This window comes from Mesocricetus auratus, unplaced genomic scaffold, assembly GCF_017639785.1.
Source record: "Mesocricetus auratus isolate SY011 unplaced genomic scaffold, BCM_Maur_2.0 Super-Scaffold_100004, whole genome shotgun sequence".
Taxonomy (NCBI): Eukaryota; Metazoa; Chordata; class Mammalia; order Rodentia; family Cricetidae; genus Mesocricetus; species Mesocricetus auratus.
The window spans coordinates 43,906,728-43,928,012 of NW_024429189.1; the positions used below are offsets into that span (position 1 = coordinate 43,906,728).

Below are 21,285 nucleotides of genomic sequence, written 5' to 3' on the forward strand. Positions count from 1 at the left end.
CAGGTGGTTCTGTATAAAATAACCCAAGCAGTAGAGTCTGTGGACCTGAGGCATACAGAGTTTTATTTTGCTGAGGTATTGGCAATTTTTTTTTCAATTTTCCAATTATATTTCAGCATAGAATGATGGGACCATTCTCCTTACATGCTGTCCACAGCAGGGCATTTTTTTCCTTTTTTAAAAAATTTAAATTAGAAACAAGCTTGTTTTACATGTCAATCCTAGTTCCCTCCCCTCCCCTCCTCCTCTGCCCCCCACCGATCCCCTATCCCATCCCCTTTCTGCTTCCCAGGGAGGATGATGTCTTCCATGGGGGAATCTTCAAAGTCTGTCATATCATTTGGAGCAGGGCCTAGACCCTCCCATGTGTGTCTAGGCTGAGAGAGTATCCCTCTATGTGGAGTGGGCTCCCAAAGTCCATTTATGTACTAGAGATAAATACTGATCCACTACCAGAGGCCGCATAGATTAAGCAGACCTCCAAACTGACATTCTCGTTCATGGGGTCGGGAATAGTCTTATGCTGGTTTCCCAGCTATAAGTCTGGGGTCCATGAGCTCCCCCTTGTTCAAGTCAGCTGTTTCTGTGGGTTTCTCTAGCCTGGTCTTGACCTCCTTTGCTCATCACTCCTCCCTCTCTACCACTGAATTCTAGAGTTCAGCTCAGTGTTTGGGTGTGGGTGTCACAGCAGGGCAATTTTAGTTGATAATTTTCCCCCAATTAAATGGCTAAAAATATTGGAGATTGAAGGAATCTATCAGTGGGTAAAGTGCTTACTGTATAGTATGAGGATCTGAGTTTCCATCTTCAGCAGCCACATAGAAGCCAGGTTCCGGGTTATGCATCTGTCACCCCAGCATTGAGGGCATCCAGGTTCACTACATAACCAATCTAGCCCAAACAGTGAATTCTAGGCTCGCTGTCTCAAAAACAAGGTAGTGAGCAGTATGGAAAGATACCAGATGTTAGCCTCTGGCCTCCACATGTACATACATAGCATACCTTATGCAAATTCATATACACACACATACACAACTAGTAATAGCAATAATAATAATAATAATAGGGTTGGAATTTGGCTCAGTGGTAGAAGTCTTTCCTCACATGGGTAAGGTCCTGGATTCAATCCTCACTACAAAAACAAATAAACAAACAAAATCCCTATAAACACTGATTTTTCATTTCCCCAGCACAGCTCTTTTGACATAGTGATTCTCTTTTATCACAACTTTTCATTCTTTTTCTATTGGACTATTTGTGTTTTAGTATCTATTTGCAAAAATTCTATGCATACCTTAGATATTAACCTTTTTAATAATATATACATTGCAGGTAAACCTTCTTGTTTTTGCAATGATTACACATAGTACAAAGAGCACAGTGACTAGCATGTCCCTCACTCATATCTATTTTCCCCCTGCTCAGTTCAGTTTCTCTTCTTGGAGAAAAAAACAAACAAGCAAAGCAAAACGAACAACAAAAACAATGGTCTAGTGTATGCTCCAAAAGTTCTCCATGTGTGTAACAGTAGTCTCCATGTTCCCTTCTAACTCCTGTTAATAAATTTAAAAGATAGCATACTGGGCATTTGTTCTTCACTGTGCTTCCTTGACTTAAATGCACCTGAAATGTAATTCTGTATCAGTTACAGACAGTCATGTTCCTGTGTGCATATGTGTGTGAGCATTCAAGTGTGTGGATGCATGTACACGTGTTGTGCGCCAGAACCCATTCACCTTGTTTTTGAGATGAGGACTCTCACTGGGTCCTGGGGTTCACAGATTCCACTAGGCTGGCTAGCCAATGAGCCCCAGCCATTTACCTGTCCCCATTTCTCCCATGCTGGGATTATAAGCATGTGCCATTTGAGTGACTCTTGGTTTAGACTCAGCCCTCACGTTTATGCTGTAAGTACATCATTGAACAACCTACTACCATGGAACTATTTCTTTTTAATATTTTTAATTGAGTGTAGGACCACTTTTTAAAGTTATAATCTAGAACATGTTTGAACAGTTTCTTAGTAACTAGAAATTAGATTTGGTTGCTTCCAATTTTCTGTTATTAAAATTGTGTTTTAGCAACTATTCATACTATTTCATACATGTCCCAATGTCTCTAGAAGAAATTCTTAAAAGTGGAAGAACTAGATTAAAGACTGTTAGTTTTTTAAAAAGTAGGTGTTGTCAAACCATGTTCTCTAGAGGTTGTCCCAAATGCATTCCCACCAACAATGTATGTACCACCTCTCTTTCTAAAAATTAATGCAATAATATCAGGTAACATTGAGTCCATTTTTGCTATGTGCCAAGCATTGTTTTTGATCTACTGCTTACATTTTATTTTGTAGAAGTCCCATCAGTAAAAGAGAATATCATAAACTTAGATGCAGCCTTCACCCAGCTTCAGTAACCAAGAGCATGAATTGAGAATCCTGCACCCTCTGCCTTTTCCATGCAGCTGATGGTTCCTGTAAAGCAAGTACTAGACACGGGGACATTTCCTCCACAAATATGTGAGCAGTGCCTCTGCAGTACCATGAATTAAGAACATAAAACAACAGAATCTCATTATGATTCCTTGAACATTGACAAAGATTTTTTTCATATGCTAGCCACTCTACAGTCAAGCTTCTCTAACACCAGGATGGACAACACTCTTTCCACACTCGGTTTCTCTGGGTCAGAGTCTAAACAAGGGCTATGTGTTTCTTTCGGCTGCCACAGCTCTCATTTCTTTTAGTCCTAATAGTTCCCATTTTTTTTCCTCACCATTTATTTATTAAAGAAAAAAGAACCAATTGCCCTTTTCAGCTGCATTTTATCTTTCTTGGTAGTAGGTTTAGGAGTTTGTTTCAGTTTCAACATTTTCCACAAAAACTAAATTTTACTGTATCAAATTCCGGCTCTTTTACTCTTATAGTGTGTGGGGTTTGTGTCTTTTTAAAAATAAGTCTTTCATACCAAAAATATTTATGTATTTCTTTCCATATGTTTAGAATTACCTTATTTACATTTTGGTCTTTCATGGTCTGGAATTTACGTTTGCATATGGTATAAGACAAGAATCTCATTTTTTTTCACAATGGAGTAGGTCCATTTTCTACCTTTTTGTTTATTCATGATTTGCATCTCTGATACAAATTACATTTTAGTGTCTGTGTGGATCTGTTTCCAGGTCTGACTGGTTAATCTATGTATCTGGTCTCACTCTCACACCATATTGTTTCAATAACTCCAGCTTTTTGATATGTCAGGCCATGGTTAAGACAAATTTGTTTTAGGTTTTCTTTTAAGTGCAATAAAATCAGACTACCCAGAGCCCTCCCATGTCCAAACAAGAGTGGACATTTGGCAGACTAGGAACTGGGGTGGGAGTCTGTGTTGTCCTGCTAGATAAAGTTTAAAGGCTGGATTTCCTTTGTTTAGAAAAGTTTTATGAAGTTCTTTCTTCTATAAGCACAGTGTCCTTGGTGTCATTTCAGGTCACGGGAGTTGGTTTTGTTTTTTTTTTTTTTCCTTTCTCCTCTTCTCTTCCTCCATCCCGCTCCACATGGGTTGGGGTAGAAAGACTCAGGAATCCAGAGTACAGAAGATTTGGGTTTCCAGATCAATAATTGGAGGGCCCAGAAGTGGGGAGGGGTTCAAATCATAAGTCATGGAACGCTTACTATGTGTTGCCCTGCTGACTTATACATTTAGCAATTTAAATTCCTCAAAAAGCCAATAACTGAGTAATTCGTCAGAATCACGATGGTTCGCTAATGTTTACAGCATGGGAAGGATGGCAGCAGACTGTCCTGATTTGCACTGGGATGAGAGAGAAATGTTCTTGCTCCAAGGGAGGAAGTATGTGGAGCCTAAACAGAGACCACTTTCAGTCCCTGGAGACCTCCCTGTGAGAACCACTACCCAAAGCAAACAGCACATCTCTCACAACAAGCCTCCAAAGGTCTTTGTACAGCTTCATTGGACTAACTAAACAGTGCTTTCATGTGGAACTCCAGAACCAAGGAAAATGCACTTCTTATACACAAATACAGAATACAGCATAACATTTGAACTGTGGTTTGGTTCATTGGAGTTACCCTACCCAGGGGATTATGCTCACTCTGGAGTCATGTGTTGTCAAATAAAAAGCTCAGAGACAAGTATAGGATACCTCCCTCTGAATTGTTCGTCAGAAGTATTTCATAGCCCCTCAAAAATACAAGATATTGGCATTGGTCTTGGTTGCTCACCAAAACTTTATGGTAAGAACTTATTGCTGAAGATACCATGCATACTGGTCACAGAATACGAAACAATCAAGTCAATTTCCTTCCTACTGGCTAGCTTTCATGGTACTGGAAGGTGTTATGTAAGATGCTGGAGTGGGTGGGGAGAGTCATCAACAGTCCTTCCCAGATGTGAACTCTCTGCAAACTACAATAATGACCAACATGGCAAGATATGCCCATGGGTACAATAATAGCATGAATGTTATGAGGTAACTAACCAGTTTCTAATTGTTATTAAGGTCTGTTCTACAAGAGAAAACACATGTACTGCCGATCTGGCCAAGAAGAAATATATACATCCTACTAATAGTGAGGAATCCCTGTGAGCAATATGTGTGGGATGCCGTGTTTCATGAATTTTCCACTGTGGAAAGGCAAAGAAGTGGAGGAAGAAATGGAGAGTTAGATAGAGGATAGGCTGCTATGTAGAGCTATATGGGCAGGTTTCCTGAGAAGGGACACCGAGTCACAGTGTAAGGCAGTCACAAAGGCTGGCTACATGAAGATAATGGAGAAGGAAGTTCCAGGCAGAGAAGAGAGTGGGTCATAGCCCTAGAACGGGCAAAGACTTGACAGGGCCACGGAGATGAAAGGGAGTGCAAAACCAAGCCTGTTGAAACCAAGCAAGGGTGCAGAAGACAAGAGGTTGATGAAGGCCTCATATAGGTCAAGGTGCTTTGCCCCATTTTCATTTCCAAAGTCCCAAACAGGGAGTCTTCAATAGCTTTAACAGGGAGAGTAAAATGGTCTGCTTTACATTTCATAAAACAACAACAAAAAAAAAAAACTCTCCATTTGTTGCGCGGAGAATAGATGAGAGAGGATGTGAAGTGAGAATATGGTGACTGGTGAGAGATCGCTTGGACTAGGGGAGGGAGGGGAAGAGAAAGATGGACCGACTCAAGTGTTGTAGGAAGTCTGTCAGCAGGCTGTACTGAGACGGCAAGGGAAACTGGGAAATTCCAGGGGACCCTGAGGGTCTTCCTGTCACCAGTCAGAGATACAGAAGTGCCTTTCACCAATACAGGAGAAACAGGGGGTGGAGGGAGGGCACAAATTGAAAGTGGAAATCGACCCCCATCTAGGCCAACCAACTTGCAGTGGTGAGCCTGGAACTCTAGAGATGCTTGAGCTGGCAATTCTGAGTCTGGAATTGCCAGATAAAAGTCACTTTCCATGGGGGAAAATAAAATCACTGAGGAAAGAGTCTGGAAATGGGCCCGAGGGACCAGGACCAATGCTGAGAAGTACTTGTATCTGGGGGATGACAAAAAGCAACACACTCCTGGTTTGGTCTAGGGAGAAAAAGGGAAGCAAGGTGTAATGCTCTGGAATTCAGAAGAGCACCTGTGTTTGGCAGGTTGGAAGCGCTGGCTTTAATGAGTTTTCAGGTTGGAGAAAGAACCCAGGGCTTTGACCATGCCAAGCAAGAGCTCTACCATTGAGCTATTATCCCAATGCACGCACTGCTGGGATTCTTGAGGGATAGGAAGAGGTTAGCCAAGGAAAACCCACCTGGGCTTCTGGGCTCTGGCTGCCAGCATCTCAGAAGTCTGCATATGGTGATTGCAATAGGAACTCAGGTGGTGACTGTTCAGGTGAATTTGCAAGTCAAAAGACAAGTGCTGGCCCTCAGAAGTTTATGGGGAATTCTGACTTTGAGGCAAACTCCCATCAGGGAGATCAGGAACCCAGCAGCTTACCGCATCACTGTTCTAGCTCCTTGATGGCTGTCATGAGGCTAGGCAGTTGATTCTGGTATTGCACACCAGCTCAACATGTTTCCTTCAAACACTACTCAAAATTGGCATCATATATTTTCAGTACAATTTTTCATAATCTAATAAAATGTAAAAAAAATTCTTATGTACTCAAACCTGGCATTTTTACTTCTCTGTCTCTCAAGAGGTAAGGTAAGTATTCAGCGATATCCCAGGAAAGTATTTGTGACAGTAAAAGTTGAGAGCTGTTTAGATGGGTGCCTTTAAAGTGAAGAGAAGTACTAAAGTATGGCATAGCAATTCCGCTGATTGAAGCTACTAGGAAAAAAAGTGTTCTTTCTGAAATGCGCAGGTCTGAAAAGGTGACTGTGACAGACCCCATAGCTAGTGTCCACCATGAACTTTGTTCTCTCCATGGCCTGCCAAGGCAATTCAAGATTCAGGCTTTAGCCCACCCATGCTTTCTACTAGGGTCCCTAAATGTGAAGGCCAAGACTATTCCTGAGAGCTTGTTTGAAGGTTCTAGCAGAGGAGCGCAGCTATACCCTTGACCAAAGACTGGTCCTCCTCTGTTCGGGGAAGGGCATCCTCTTCGACCGAGCAAGCAGCTTCAGGAGGGACGCACATGGAGCACATCTAGCCAGCCAGATCAGCCAAATCAACCCTGGCCATCAATGGGGTGACAGATGTCGCAGTCAGATTGCCCTCACATCCAACTATTCTTGTTTCTATAGTCAGAGACATTGTTAAACATCTAATTACACCATTTTTTTTCTATTGCCCTTGGACTAAAGACCAAGGTCCCTATTAAGAACAGTGAAGGCCTGTGCCATCTGGTCAACCACTGACTAAGCCCACCCCTCTTATATCATTAGATCCACTTCTCCCCCTGGCTCCAACAACACTGCCATTCTTGTGTTCCTTGGGTCTCAGTGTCTTTTTCCTACCACAAAACTTGTAAATATTTCTGCCATCATTCTTCAAATATCTCAGACACCACATTCTGAAGGCAGGCTTCCTGATTGCCCAAGCTATATCTGCCTGCTGTTTTGCTTCTCACCATTGTACAGATGCCTTTGTTGGCCTGTCTCATCAAATATATTCATGTATGAACTGTGTAATAAATATGTAAGTAATAACCTATGCCAGTCAAACCCAAAGCCAATGAGGAAGAGACTGTCTTGTCTATGACTTTAGAATCTAGCACATAGTGTGCATCCACAAAATGCTTACCAAATGAATAAGACTGGAACTCTCTCTTCCACACAGTAGGACAATAGTTACAGAGAATGGAGTTGGAAATGGGGATTCCCATTTGTCTTGTTGATTTTTGATTAATAGTGTACGTGACTTTCAGGTTTAATCTGGGAGGAAAAAGAGGAATCTGAGCTGGGTATGTGGTACAGAGGCAGAAAGCTAGCCTCTGTTAAAGGCCAGTATGGTCTACATGGTAAGTTCTAGGCTGGCCCAGGTGACAGAGTGAGACCCTGTCTAAAAGTAAATAAGCATAGTATATTCATTTTTCTCATCTAAGCCATGGATAAATTCTATAAACTTTACCTCAGAACCACATCCCAAATCTATTCTCCTTCATCTCCACTACCACCTCTTCTAAACCACACCAGCTTTCTCTGGGCTATTTGAGCAGCCTCCACCTACCTTCAATGTACTCATTTCCCAAGAGGTAGACAAGACAACCCTTGAAACAAATTACATCCTGTCAACACCGCCCCCACACACTTTAAGCCCACCCTTTTCCCACATACCGAGGGACACACCTGGGATACAGTTCAAATGTCTTTGCCTGGTCTTTTCTGAAAAGCCCTCCGACTTGAGAAGTATAGTCTTCTCAGAAAATGGCTCTGCCCTCTGAGGTGTTCTTCATACATCTCAATCTTCTCACACCCCAGGGTTTGTCCTGGTTGGCGGTTTTTTGCTGACTGGTGTTTTCACACACCAGCCATCTAATCCAAAGGAACCACCCAGTCCTCACATAACTCTATGGCAATTCTCAACCTAGTTTTCTTGCATATTTTCAAGTGGCTTGTTAGTATTGAGTCCCTAAGACACGGTGAATAATTTTCTGTTGAATGAATGGCTGCCTTCCTTAATTCATTACAAAGTGGTTTCCAGCCCTGTTACCTCACTGCAGGGACTTTCAGTCATTTCCAGAGGACTCTTTAGTTCCATTCTCTTGGGGCTCCCTCCGCTTTCCCTACAGCATCCTCCTGAACCTGCTTCCTTCCTTCTGTGATGCCCTCTTGTTCCCTGACTGACAGCTCTTTCTCTTCCCTTCTCAGCAGGCCCCTCCCATTCTCACACATCCTCCCTGGTTTAATTCTTCCCACCTTAGAAGTACCACTTCTCTTGAGACTCCCAACAAAACCTGTTTCTTAGCTACCTGCACCTCCTATCCCAGCTTTCCACTCGTGGTTAAATGTTTTCAAATTACACACATTAAGCCTCCTTCCTATCCAAGTAGCTTTGGTGAAGAAAAGTTTTCTTTAAATCCGAAGTCTATGCTTCATTCATGCCCCAGGCCCAGGCCTGGCTTAAGTTAACCTTGTTTTCTCTTGGTCTCAAGAAAGAAGACATCATCTTGGCCTTTGAGTCCACTCAGTGTTTTTGGACTCAATAACTTTTTCCACACAATAATTCAATCTTTTCTTACTCTGTAAATGCCTCTCATAGTTCCAAAGCCATAGAATCACAGAACAGTTAAGTGGAAAGATTCTTCTGAGGTCATCTCCATCACGTATTTTTTGAGACTCTACTCGTCTCTGCCTCAAATAACCTCAAGAGGTTCCAGGCTCCCCTTAAAGCAGGACACCTGCTCACTCTTCCTGGCTGCACTGCTCTCAGATTGGAGCTCAAGACCTCAGCCTGGCAGCTGAATTCTAGTTTGCATAAGCTGACATCTCGCTGTTAGCCGCAGACAGCAGAAGGGAGATGAATTAAAAATAATAGTATTAGAAGAAAAAAAAGTGAAATCAATACAAAGTAAAGGCTTCTAATCACTAAAGCTGCCATTTAATGACAGATTCTTCTCAGGAAACGGTGAGCCTCCTGTGAGTCTAGTGTTCAGGAATAACAGTCTAGACAGTACTTAAAAGAAATTCTGGGAAGAGTGCTTCCCCGGTCATGTAGGTAAGCAGAAACAGTTAACCTCAGATTCCTTAGAGGTCTTAGCTCTAGCGCTCAGCATCAGAGGGTCAGCTCCTCCACTCCCAGTCCCTGCTGCCCCATAGGATCAAGCATTTTCTCATTTGAAACACATTTCCCTTTATTCTCTACTAAATAGAATATTATCTTAGTTTCCAAGAGAATTCCTTAGTTAAGGGAGGTATTCTTTTTTTAAACTTAAATTAGAAACAAGCTTGTTTTACATGCCAATCCCAGTTCCCTCTCCCTCCCCTCCTCCCCTACCCTCCACTGATTCCCTTTCTGCTCCTCAGGGAGAGTGAGGCCTTCCATGGGGGAATCTTCAAAGTCTGTCATATCATTTGGAGCAGGGCCTAGACCCTCCCATGTGTGTCTAGGCTGAGAGAGTATCCCTCTATGTGGAGTGGGCTCCCAAAGTCCATTTATGTACTAGAGATAAATACTGATCCACTACCAGAGGCCGCATAGATTAAGCAGACCTCCAAACTGACATTCTCGTTCATGGGGTCTGGAATAGTCTTATGCTGGTTTCCCAGCTATAAGTCTGGGGTCCATGAGCTCCCCCTTGTTCAGGTCAGCTGTTTCTGTGGTTTCTCCAGCCTGGTCTTGACCTCCTTTGCTCATCACTCCTCCCTCTCTGCAACTGGATTCTAGAGTTCAGCTCAGTGTTTAGCTGTGGGTGTCTGCTTCTGATTCCATCAGCTACTGGATGAAGGCTCTAGGATGGCATATAAAGTAGTCATCAATCTCATCATCAAAGAAGGGCTTTTAAGGTAACCTCTGACTAATACTTACATTATTAGTTGGGGTCAACCCTGTAGTTCTCTGGACATTTCCCTAGTGCCAGATTTCTCTTTAAACCTATAATGGTTCCCTCTGTTATGGTATCTCTTTTCTTGCTGTCCTCTATTCTTCCCCTGACTTGATCTTCCTGCTCTCTTATGTCCTCCTCTCCCCTCCCCTTCTCCCCTTCTCTTTCTCCTAACTCCCTCTCCCCTTCCCTCATGCTCCCAATTAGCTCAGGAGATCTTGTCCCTTTCCCCTTCTTCAGAGGACCATGTATGTTTCTCCTAGAGTAGAGGAGGTATTCTTTGCTTTATTTTATTTTGCAAATAGGGCCAGAAGTTCATGTTTTTATCCATCTCTACTGTTCTTTTTAGAAAATATCTTAGATCATTATTAGTTTACCTGAATGAGTGTTTTGTCCGCATATATGTCTATGTTTCATGTGCTTGCCCGGTGCCCATGGAGGCCAGAACTAGAGGTACAGACAGTCATGAGCTATCATGTGGGTGCTAGGAATCATACCTTGGTCCTTAGGAAGAGCAGCCAGTGTTCTTAATCTCTAAGCCATAGCTCCGGTCCCAGAATCTTATCATTTTAAACATCTTGATTTCTCAGCTACACTGTATGAATACTGACAATGAGTTGTTTTCCATCTGTAGTACAGGGACATCTTGCTTCCCCTTTAAGAACATGAACCACCTCATATCTCTTTTGCTCATTCCCAGCCACACAATGCCAAGAATAAAGAAGACAAGGGACACTTGCTGATGTCATGAAACAAGTTCTGTGTTTATTGTGGCTATTTCATAAAGCAGTGGCAGAAGCTATATGGTATATGGGAAGCAAAAATAGATAGAAAGGGGGATGGGTGGGCATTGAGGAAGGGAGACCAAGAAGAAATGTGAATCTCGCAATGAAACAGGGAGGTGAGGAACCCTGAGTACCTCCTTGAGACATGAGATGAATTAGAAAAGTAGCTCCCAATATTTCCCCCAAGTGATGTATTTTGCGATGAAAACCTTGTAATACATTATTGTTGTACCTTTGACCTATGATCTAACCCTTTGGTTCAATGTCAGGATTCTCTGATTTGCCTGTCTCTGCCCTTGTCTACAGGAAGGAGCACCTTAAGCAAGAACAGAAGCATATGCATGTAAGAGTATGACAGAGAAGGTGACATCTTTCTGAGGTTTACACTGGGAATTTGCAGTAGAGATACTATGAGAGCTATCCCTGTGAGAGATTACACTGGTCTGGTTCCACAAGTTCTTCCTGCGTAAGCTTCCCAGGCCAAATGACAACACATCAAAGATCTATTGCTAGAAGTTGTTAGTGTGGCATTTCTGGAAACCAAATGTTTCCAGAAAGGTGGTTTCACTACTGGAAAAATCTTTAAAACAAAGCAGAAGGAAATCAAGTTAGATAGAGATCCACACCCTGGCCTGATGTGACCAGTGTCCCAGGTTAGTCATTGAGCTCTGTAACAGGGATTTCTTAGACTTCTAACATACTCAGAGAGTTCAGGTCAAGGAGAGAGAAATGCTTCCCTCCCGTGGAACCTGCAAGCATGATCATCCAAGGTGATTAGTCAAGTTGCTGACTAATGCCTCGATGCTTCTCATTCTAGAGATACTCAATTATTTTTATCAGAACACATCATCCCTTCACTTCAGTGTAAGGCTGTTAGCTCATTTTAAAAAAAGAAAATGCGCCGGGCGGTGGTGGCGCACGCCTTTAATCCCAGCACTCGGGAGGCAGAGGCAGGCGGATCTCTGTGAGTTCGAGGCCGGGCTGGACCGATAGCCTCCGAAACAATACAGAGAAACCCTGTCTCGTAAAAAACAAAAAAAAATAAAAATAAAAAAAGAAAATGCATCATGGTCTCTCAATGCCTTCCTGTCATGCATCCAAGCCAGTACAGCCACAGCTCTTAGGCAAGTTGAATGAGTTTCCTTTCCTATCTCTTTTCCATCTTCCAGATCATCTCTAAAGCATGTAAAAGGAGTGGACTCAACCCAGTGCTCACTACCTTACCCTCTTCTGCCTCCTGGTCATGTTGACCTGGCTTTGAAGAACCCTCCTATGACTATAGCCTGTGTGCTAATCAGATGCTCGCCTAATCTAATGTAGTGTGGTCTAGTTTCCCTGGAATCTTCCAAGATCACCGATGAGTATGGCTTACAAGGTGGGGTGGGGTGTGCATCCTAAGCCAGATTCCAGTCCAGACAGTATAGCTGCATTCCTTCACTCTATCAGGGCTGTTCTACTGGCCTAGATCCAGACTGGCTATGATATGGGTTTTTACAGTTACCTTTCTCTCTTTTAAAAATTTCTCAAAAGTACTTCATCCAACTTTGGCAGGTTTGGAATAAACACCTTGTTTTTGCTAGACCAGGTGGAGCATTTAGCCTTAGTGTTCTCTACCATGTCATCTCCTGTCACCAATCTCAGCACACAGTTCATATCTCTATTTCATTTCCAAAAGGACTTCCCCTCCTCCTGTTCTCTCCTTGATCCTGGTTGTTGTCCAGAAAGAATTCAGAGCAGACCTCAGTACTGGGCCAGTACTTTCCTTCTGTATCATTTCCTCGGCATCTGACAATGTCCTAAACTCTTGCTCCTTTATAGAAACATTCAGATTAAATAATAGCATTCCTCAGCCTCAAGCTTGCAAGGTGTGGTGCAACCAAACTGTACAACTCAGACTTTCCCACACATCTGACAAATGAATCAAGAGAAGATGACTGCTATTCAGCAGCCTTCTCTGAAGGGAAAAAGACAGAACAGAGGCTCTAGGCCTATTGCATGAAGCTGACCTCCTTAAGACGGGTTCTCCACAGAACAGGCTATCCTGACCTAACAAGGCCTTAGTAACTGGCAAACTGTGTGATTCCTCTAAAAAGAAAAGTTTGCTTTGAAGTGGGTGTTCCAACTGTGTGGGACAGCAAAGCTCAGACCAGGAGTGAGTCACTGTTGGCTGTATGTGGGAATTTCATTGATGAGGAATGTGGAGTAGCACATCTGAGGTTATGATACTCACTGAAATCCCAAAGAATAGCTTCTCTCTCCATTTGGGACTGAAAGGATAAGCTGTGAACTCTAAGAGATTTAGCTAAAGGAGAAGCAACTTAGCTTATTAAAAACCCTCTCTTATTAGCAGTAACAGCGATTAATTACAAACATCTATGCTGATTTATGGACACCTGCTTAGCATCAACACACAGACCCACCCCTCCAATTACTTAGTGATACAATGTCCCATTCATTTTGCTCGGTGGAGTCAAGACTTTTCTAATTTCCTGTGGCCACCTTAGGCTCTGTGTATATCTTCCTCTTCTAAATTACCAACAGGCCTCAAACATATTTGCCTGGTTTTGAAAACAGCAGGAGGTACCGTTTGAACTTTCTAAAATACATATACATGCGTGTGCGCGCGTGCGCGCGCGCGCGCACACACACACACACACACAGAGGTCACTTGATATCCAAGCACAATATAAGATCCTTTATATGCAAAAGTTCCCAAGACTTAACACTCAGACGTGCACAACTTCTATTTTCCTTTCTACTTTAAAGCTGAATCACAATTAGATGCACTTATTATTTATAACACTATTTTTTGCGGCAACAAAGAAATACGAGATAAGTGATGATCAAAGTGACTTCAGAAGTCAGCCTGGGACATTATTTTCCACTATTAGTCCTTACCAATGTCAAGTGCAAAATTTAAATTAACAGGCACTTCCCTTATTGGAATGACTTCAGCACTTTTGCTGTCTTCCATTGATTTCTATTTACTTTGGCATCCACAGGCAAGAAGAATATATTTCCATGCCTGACAAAGCCACCTACGACTTTGCTGGGGTCTGTAGAGTGTTGGGATGAAATGTTGCCATGAGTTCTTGTAAGGATTAACATAATCTAAGAACACTATTTATGTGGTTCCTCTCCAAGACTTACCTTCCCGTTAGTGTTGTGTTAGAGTCATCTCTCTGTTATATTTTCATATTAACAACTGGTCTATAGGACTCAAACCTAGCAGTAAATATGCTGTCACAATCATTTTAATGCTAAATGGCTTATCTGAAAATATGTCATCTGTTGGATTTTCTTCGTCAGGGGTAATCTTGATCCCCCTTCTAGCGTATGGGAAAGTCCCTAAGTCACTGCTTGAGTTAGGTGTGTGTGTGTGCGTGTGTTTGTGTGTGTGTGTGTGTATTATTATTATTATTCATCAGAAACAACGATAGTAAATTTTTCTGTGGTCCAAGATGACTACAGAAGAGTCAAAGTAAATTTGGTTTCATTTCTAGGTTTGGGGATTTTTTGTCTTCTGTTTTGTTCATCATCAGGAATCCTTCTCGGGGTTAGTTCTGAGAGTCCAAAAAGAAGAATAAAAGCAATAAGAAGGTACCTGCATTTAAGATCTGAATGTGGTGTGTTCCATCCATCTAACAAAGTAATGAGCAGAAATGTGAACCACCACACTTTGTTGTCCCCTACATTCTGCCACTCCAAATATTTACCAGTGCTCCCTAGTGTCACCTCATCAATGAAACCGAGAATAAAGAAGTAAAGTTAAGCTAATGTCTGAAAAACTAAGCTCAACTTTAGAGAGCTGTGTAAGACATTTTCTCTCTCTACTTTCAAACCAAAAGTGAATTTGGTGATCCAATGCCAACCTGAACTTCTCCTTTGGGGACAAAGAGGTAGAGACAGGAAGTGTCCTTGTGATAGAGAAAAGACACCCAGGCTTAGAATAAGAGGGACCTGGACTCTGTCACCATCACCAGATAGATAGATAAGTCCCAGTTTTTTCAGGAATGTTACAAAACAAGGCATGTAAAAACCAAGCTGAAAGCTTCCTGGCCCCATTGAAGCCACTGTGGTTTTTCTTAACTTCCTGTCTAACTTCCATGGTCCACAGACCTTGACAGGGTACCAGAAACCTGTGTGGCTCGAAGCTGGGTGGGCAGACGGATGTGGTAACAGAAAGGAGGCATTTAGTTCAGTTGCAGCCCAACCAGAACACCTGAGCTCACCCTCTGGTTTCAGAGAGGGGGCCTGAGCTGTTTTAATGACCCCCAGATAGCTAGGACTTCTGTTTTATGTCTTATTGCAATTACTGGGAAGCCAGTCTGGTAAGTCAAAGCACCCGTGGGGCTGTGTTGCTACTTCAGATCTGGCCAGGACAGGCGCCAGCCCAGGCCAAATTCATTTTTTTGAAGCATTATGTACAAAAGCTGATTCTTGGAAATTCTGAGTTACTCTAGAAGAATCCCGGGTACTTAATCGACCCCCTGTTGAAGCATTGGCTAATGAGACTGATGGAAAACACTGGCCAGTCCCTAGTGCAATTGGGCATTTCCCAAGGAGAAACTCTATACAGGAAAACTCACACACAGGGTCTTCTGTCATTGGGATAAGTGGTTCCCTATACACCTGTGGTTGTCGGACATTGTTCCCCCATGCCTTAAACTGTCTCACCTCTACTGTCTTAGCCACTCAGCAGGCACCTAATTCCTAACTCCTCTTTTCCGGGGCTGGGAATACAGTCATGGGTGGTGCTATGGGGACTTTCTCTCATTCTGATTCTCAGTCAAAGGACACCTCAGGAGTGTTAAGTGGGTGAGTGTACAGAAAATAAGACCTGGAACTATACTAACAGGAAAAACGCTCTTCTCAGAACAATCACACAAACACCTTCAGTTCACAAAGTCAACCTCAGAAGGACAAAGGCTTTGGGAAAGCACTTTTTCTAAAAGGGGACATGGAATCTTCTAGGCCCAGGTATGATCTACTTACATCCTTTGAAATTTTCCATGTTAAAAAATGAATCTAAATGTGTTTGTCAACCACCTCCACATATAAGCAGTGAGTGAATTGTGAGGGTCTTACATTCAGTTACCATTTCTTTATAAGTGCTATTTCTAAAACCTATTGAGAAATCATGATTGGGGGTTCCAAATGTATTTATCCATTATGTAGACGTCAAGGTAGCATTTAGTTTATTTATTTAGCAACCCATTTTTTTTACTCACTTGCCACAGATTATTGTCAGTGGCCCTAAGTTATTACAGCTTCACTGGTTCACTATGAGGGGTTTCTGTATTGTCCCCCTTTATAAATGAGAAAACTAAACATTGAGATACTAAGTAACTTCCACAGGGTCACACAGCAGGTAGAAGCTTTCCGAATCTATCTGGACATCACTTGCCAGGAAAGCACTCTGAGAGTGGTCACTTGAAGGGCCCGTTCCCATTATCAAAGCTCCCTCTTCTCTGATGCCTGTTGAAAGGCTCTGACTAGGAACTTGTATCCTAGGGAAATCTCAGTCCCTGGACTAAGTGTGTAACACAGACACCTGCAGGTTTCCTAAAGCCAGGGAAGGAAGAGGCAGAGACATTCCAATCTCCATGCTTCCTAGATTCTATACTTTCAGGAAGAGAAGCGTTCACCAAAACAGTTCTCAGGAAAAACAAGAGACAGTATAAAATCTTCCAGAGACACCAAGCAGAAGCATTCCCACAAGAACCCCAAGAGCCATTGCTCCAAGCCTGAATGACTGGGCACACAGAGCATGCAAGAAGAGCCTAAAGGACACAGCTGGGCTCCCAGCTCTGTCAACAGTCAACCCCTGGGGTCCTTGGATTGCAGATTTCCCCTCGCACCAGGCAGCACCCAGTGGTGGAGTTTTTAAAGGGCTATCCTGCAGGTTCTTTCCCGGTTGTGTAGATGTAATGTGTAACTCTCAGGTCTGCATGAGAGATGCTATCAGTTCAAGCCCAAGCATGCAAGGGAAAATTGCTTTTACAACAATGAGTAGTGGGCATCTGCAGTCTTGAGCTGCTAAATTAACCACCTGCAGTTATCAAACCAGAAGGGATAAACATGGGCAGGAAATGCAGGTGAGAGCTATTTTCACGGATAAGATGAGTTCTCTGACCCAAGAGGTGTTCAAGCATCGCTTGGTCCAGATGTGACAGAGGGAATTCAAACATCCAAGTGCTTCAGCTAGATCAATGAGTTTCAGACCTAGTCATTCACCATGGTCTCCTGGGAAACTTGCAAAGAACTCATCTTGTTGCACCTGGGCTGTGTGGAGAAGTTCACCAGGCTGGAAACAAGACTTAAAGAATCAGCAATTCAGAGATCCTAGGGCTACGTAGAATCGGTAATCTTTACACAGGATGGCATTTTTGATCCCTCTATAGTCAGGAAGTCTATAATTTCCTACCAAGGTTCTGAGCTTCACCCACCACGTATGTGCAGGTAGGAAATGGCATGTGTAGACAACCAGCCACTGGGGGATGGTTTCCACCCCCACACAATGTAGTGTTTTGCACATTTGCTGATGTTCCCCACCCCCCAAAAAAGCATGCAGAAATGAATCATTATCGAAACAATTTACTTTCAGTTAGTGCATGAATGCCTTCCCATGATGCTCTGATGCTTTGTTTGTCCTCCTATAAAAATTATTTATGACCCAAGTGTGATCTTTTAAATCAGAATGCTTATTCCTGAAATCAAAGCTTGAGCATGCTAATGCAAGTAGAAACCTGGATAATTTTTCAAAGCCATGTTGAATATTCAAAAGCTGGGACTGAAGGAAAGGCGTTAACATTAATTAATATTTGAAGCAGTAAAATAAAAGCAACAGTGAAGCTAATTTTGCAGGACAATTAATCATGAGTCTTGCTAATTACACATGGGATTTTGCAAATGATTTTTTTCTCAGGTAGCAAAGTAAAAATGATAATCCACTACCCATCAAAATCATTGGCTTCTCACCAATGTCCCCAGCAAGAGCAATTAGTGGAAACAGCAGAGCCCTAGTAATTGCATGTCAAGAGAGGAGAGCAGTAGGATTTTAATTGCTCTAAATAAAGACCACTTGCTCATATGTACACCTGATTGTCCAAAACAGCTCTGCAAGCCAGAGCAAGCATGCTACCACTTCCAGGTGCCCACATAAAAATAACTCTGTGGGAGCACTGCTCTCCCAGCAACCCATGCAGTTTCTGGAAGAAAATATCAATATGCATTCACACTCTGAACTGCAGTGTCATCACTTGACTGTAAGAACCAAAAAAAAAAATCACCCACTTGGGAAAATGTGCATATTCTTTATATTTGCCAAATATTTATTGCTGACATTTTTTTGAAGAACTTTAACTATCTACAAGGTGCCAAGGGCTTCAAATTTACTGAATTTTAGGATCCCCAATAAAATGTTTTTAACAAGACATCTCAAGAGGGCATAAAATAAAAAATTACCATATTCATGAGTGTGAGCCTCTAAGATTGCAATGCTATAAACTGGATGTTTATAATTTGCTTGTGGCTTTCTTAATTAAAAACTGGTAATTAGGAACTCAAGTACTATTTTTGCACTTCATCTCCTATACTTTTCATGCCACTGCTACTTTTCAGTTTAATACATGTACACACGGATGCACACAATTGCAAATGATCAATAATATTTAACTGTGTGTCTAAAACCTAAATGATGATGGATACATTTAAGTATTGCTTCCCAGGACATTATTATTCCAATGGCCATGCCGTGGCTTAAACATTTAGTTTAAACACGACAGCTACCATTTCTTCCTCTTTCTAACATGCATCATTTACTCTCGTTTTTTTTTAACAGAATTGCTGAATAGCCTTCCAAGCACTGCTCATATCTATTGTCTCCCCCAGACCCTCTGCCTACCCTTGCATGGTTAACTATACCATCCTGAAAGTTCAATCCCCAGCTCTCCCTGCCATGAGCTTTATGGAAGGAAACAGTAACCTTAACTCTCTACCGTACTGTGTTTGCACTTTCAGAATGGTGTGCCTGGTTTACTGCTCCAGAACCAAGAGCAGCAAGCAGGACCTGGGGAGAGCGGCTTCCCACTCAGTTGCCGGTGGATCACAGGTGTTTGTCTGACTCCCAGGGGCGATTCGGATGCTCACACGAGGATGGTGATTCAAATGGTGGAAAGCTTTTCAGCAAAAGCCAGTCCTCAAAGTCCGGTCATTTTTTGAATGTTGTTCACAAAAGGCAGCTTCTTTACCTGGCCTCCTTAGTGAATTGCTTGTGGTTGTTCTTACGTTTTAAAGGGGACGTCCTGAAAGGTGGGTGTTCACAGAGTGGCCATCAAGCCACACCGGAGTTAAAATTCCCTTGAGGTTGTTATGTGCATACATCTCATGAGACCTGGATTTTTTTCCCTTTCCTTTTTATCTTTCACCAAATATCAATCAGGGACCAAAAAAACAAAACAAAACGAAATGCATGAGCCCAAATGGCTATTAGTTGTTTAGAAGCTTTTTACCAAGAGATGAAAAATGTATTGTTTATTTTTTAGAAAGATTTTTTAGGAGGGCCTAGAATGAAATGATGCTTTCCCTCCAAAATAAACAAACAAACAAACAAATAAATAAATACATCTCCACTAGAGAAACAAAACTATAGCTACATCTCAGATGGGACCAGAGGATGAATATAAGAATAAAATGATTGACTAGAAACAACATTTTTATGGTTCATTATTTTTAGGATATACTATTATTCTGAGTTTTAGAAAAATAACATGTAAGTTTCTTGAAGTTTCTTCTTTGGGCAAGAATTCCCGGAGAAGTCTGGATGTTCATTTCTAAATTTGATTTCCCAGCTTGTCTGGCATTGCCATTAGGAGATCGCTAACATGCTATTTATATTGTCACTCATTACTGAACAAGGGAAGGGTGGGGAAGTGCTTGATCAAAGTGTATAATCTTCTAACAGAAATGTGAATAAAAGGGTGTTATAGTCATAAGGGGTTGGGTGTGACAACAGTTTCCAAATCAAGGGTCAAACCACTTTAGAGTTTTCCTAGATTATAGCTGCTCATTAAGGGAACAGAGTAGAGCTGAGTGTGACCTTTGCCCCACAAAGCCCCCAGGACTTTTTGTGGTTTTCCTTAACTATAGCATCTGCAGATTTGTTGGCAATGTTTAACACCATGCAGGCTTCCATTGTAATAAGCAGATCTATTATACTGGCCCTTTGATGGGGTCTGTAGTGCCACATCAATCAAAGGAGGCAGAGAGGATGGCGAACAGGCTTCCTACCCCCTTCATTTGGGAAGGTATCCCCAGTAAAGGAATGCATTTGTGCACGCCTCAAGTAACTAGCAAAGAAAAAACAAGAACAAGAAACAAAATGCGAGGGTGCCAAACGGCAACCCATATATACCAGGCTCAGTGTGACTCCCTTTGGTTCTTGGTCTGTGTTCCCTGGGTCCCCAGAAGGACCCACTGATAGGTTTGATGATGTCCATGAACCCTCTGTAGCCAAAACAGCGCAAACATTGTGTGTCCATACATGCTCATGTTTTAATGGGTTCAACTGTACAGCCTTTGTAATACTCAAAGATCTGAGTCCAGATAAGGCTTAAACTATTAAAAGATGATTGCTTCAAGCTGCTCCTTTCTGCCTTCTCTTGTAAGGGACTACTTGGTAACACTGTCACTAGTGTCTAGACAAAAGAGCTCCAAATAAGCCGTACCAGCAGCCATGAGGGAAGAAAAAGAAAATGTCGCTTTCCTCCATGACTCACAGAGCGACCAGAATACTGCAACCACCTGCACATAAACAAGTTTTATACGAGTCTGAGTTTGGTTAATTATTACTATATCAACAGTGTACATTTTTTCTGATTTCAGTTGTTGAAAATGAGCTGTTACTGTGTTCTTCACATTGGGCATTTTTGATAGCTTTATTTATATTCTCAATGTTTCTCAGCTAAAACATCAAATCTACCTTCCTTCCTTTTTAAAAAACAGATTTTTTTTCATTTTTTAATTTAAATTAGAAACAAGTTTGCTTCACATGTCAATCCCAGCTCCCTCTCCCTACTCCCCTCCCCTGCACCCCCACCAGGCCTCCCAGCCCCCCCTCCCAATCCCCACTCTGATCTCCAGGGAGAGTGAGACCCTCCATGGAGGATCTTCAGAATCTGTCATTTCATCCAGAGCAGGGCATAGGCCTTCCCCCAAGAGTCCACGCTGAGAGAGCACCCCTCATTGCGGGATGGGCACCCAAAGTCCATTTGCATGCCAGGGATAAATACTACCCAAGGCCCCATAGACTGCTTAGGCCTCTTCACTGACACCCACATTCAGGGGGTCTGGATCAATCCCATGCTGACCTCCCAGCCATCAGTCTGGGGTCCAAGAGCTCCCCCTTGTTCAAGTCAACTGTTTCTGTGGGTTAGACCAGCCCAGTCTTGACCCCTTTGCTCATCAGTTCTCCCTCTCTGTCACTGGATTCCAGGAGTTCAGTTCAGTGTTTAGCTCTGTGTGTCT

General features: G+C 42.4%; 1 long non-coding RNA gene across 2 annotated transcripts in view; it reads left to right on the forward strand.

Moving 5' to 3' along the window:
- LOC121140395 overlaps window positions 1-20,743 on the forward strand; it is a 79,932-nt gene extending 59,189 nt beyond the window's left edge. The window contains exon 4 of one of the 2 annotated variants that reach the window (XR_005877209.1): window positions 18,781-20,743. This is a non-coding gene — a long non-coding RNA (uncharacterized LOC121140395). Of the gene's footprint in view, window positions 1-2,350; window positions 2,792-18,780 lie in introns of those variants that run through there. The other variant, XR_005877210.1, reaches the window with a different exon arrangement.
- Window positions 20,744-21,285: the final 542 nt, after the last annotated feature.